Below are 2,076 nucleotides of genomic sequence, written 5' to 3'. Positions count from 1 at the left end.
CTGCCAGTACTGTTCCTGGAAGAGGAAAGGATGGAATAGGTCACAGTTACACTGCAGGTGTATCAAGGCCCTTTATATCAAGGTTATTATTTTTGTGGTGACTGTGCGCAGCACTTTATTTCTGTCTATTATCTATTCAAACTCAGCTGAGACTTGATCCAGGTCATAATCTTTGATTGAAGAGTGTGTTAAGATTGCTCCCCGTTCAATCAGTTCCACACAGCTTGCCTTACTTCGTCTCCTCAGTACAACTAGCAGATGTAGCTTACACTAATGATAAGTTCCTCAAAGTACAGGTTATAGAGACCTGGTGTAGGCCCATGCCAAGTCTTTCATTTGAAAGTTTCTTCCAAGTTGTATGGGTCAGGAGCTCTGGCCTTACGGCCAGGATTGCATTTGTGCCCAGTGCCATCCAACAGTGTGTGCACCTGCTGTTCCTTCCAGAACATTTGCTTCTGTTCAGAGAAACAGCGAACTAATTTCTTTTGCAGACTGATCTGGCTCTGCCAGCGCCTTTCCTGAAAAGCACAGAGGGGGCTACTGGTCACCAACCCAGTCTTCCTGCCCTTGCTCAGGCAAAGGTTCTGAACCTTTCACTCTCCTGTGGCCAGCCTCCAAAGCAAGCAGGTCTCTGAGGTTGTGCTAGCAGATCTCTGAGGTTGTGCTGAGCCTCCTGCCGGCAGGCAGAGTGAGACCTGCTTTGCCTCTACAGCCAGGTTTACATTTTTGTCTGTGGGCTCCGTGGAGCCTCCTTTTATAGTGCTCTTAGTCCAGCAGGGTGTTTGTTGGTGCACACATTTCTATCATTTGCTGCTTCCAAAGCTGCTGATAAGACCAATAGCTCTCCTATATCCATTTGAGAGGGCTTGTTTGAGACTCAGATCCAATTTGGATCCCTTTGCCCTGACGCGTCATGGATATATTGTATCTGCATAAGTCTGCCTGCCTTCTCTTCTACACTGCATCTCCTGTGATCCTAGTCTGATCCTGAAACCTCTGTGCCTCTCATCAACTGACTCCAGACTTTGCTGCTTTTCGTACGTCAGGCTGGGACTGATCTTACAGTGAAGTCACTGCTATTTTTTCCTGATGTTTCCCAGCCATTCAGAGTTCAGATGCTGTATATAACAAATAAGCATTAAGCCCAAAGCATCCTGAAAGTGGTCTAAGGAATTGGCTGTATTGCATGTGGTGTGGAGCTGTGTGGCCTCTCTGCCCCCCTGGTGCCCGTCAACGCCTTGTGTTTATTGTATTAGAGCCTCGCTGACAGCTCAGTCCAGAAGTCCTGGGCAAATAAAGGCTGCTTTCTCCTCAGGCCAGGTGGGGTGTCAGAGTGGAAAAAGGGGCCACAGCATGCAATTCCCCCCAAACTGTAGTGGATGCTGTTAGAAGGAGAAGCCCCAGGGTGATATGAGCATGTCCTCAAGGAGAGGAAGCATGAAGGGATGGTTCACCTGCTGTGTGTGGATGTTCAGTCCCGTCAGCACAAGGTGTTTCACAACCGAATATGCCCGAGGAGGTGTCATCTTCACAGAGGCAGACAAGGCGAAGTTATCTCTAGTAGACAAGTGCAAACAGATGTTTCTTTCTAAAAACTTTCACCAGACCGAAGCTTTACAGGGGCAGCCAAAAGCACAACCTTGACACTACTCTCCCCCGTCACCCCTCCGGGCCTTTTGAATAAAGGATTGTTGGAATATTTATGCAAGGTCAAATAACATTATTTTTGGAAATGACTGAATTATTTTGATAACTTAAAAAAAAAAAAATCAGCCTGAGGCAGGCACCTGGCATGGAAAATTTCAGCTTGCGTGTAAAAGCTTGGCAGAAGTTACCAGCAAGTGCGAAGGGTGTCAAAAAAATAAAACAGAAAAAAAAGAGAAGAAAGGGAAGCGTCGAACAGCCGTAGTCACCAGCAGCGCTAGGAGGTCGCTGCCCTCCCGACGCGCCATCCTGGGAGCTGAGCCCTCGCATCCGTCGGGGCTGCCGGCCGGGGAGCGGCCAAAGCGCGCAGAGCCGGTCCCGCCACGCGGCTCCGCGTGGGACCGCGCGCCCCCCTCCCGCCCCGCGCAGCCC

The sequence above is a fragment of the Neopelma chrysocephalum genome, unplaced genomic scaffold (assembly GCF_003984885.1).
Source record: "Neopelma chrysocephalum unplaced genomic scaffold, ASM398488v2 Primary Assembly neopelma1_26, whole genome shotgun sequence".
Classification (NCBI taxonomy): domain Eukaryota; kingdom Metazoa; phylum Chordata; class Aves; order Passeriformes; family Pipridae; genus Neopelma; species Neopelma chrysocephalum.
The sequence above is the reverse complement of the archived record's forward strand: the minus strand, read 5'-3'. Positions refer to the sequence as shown.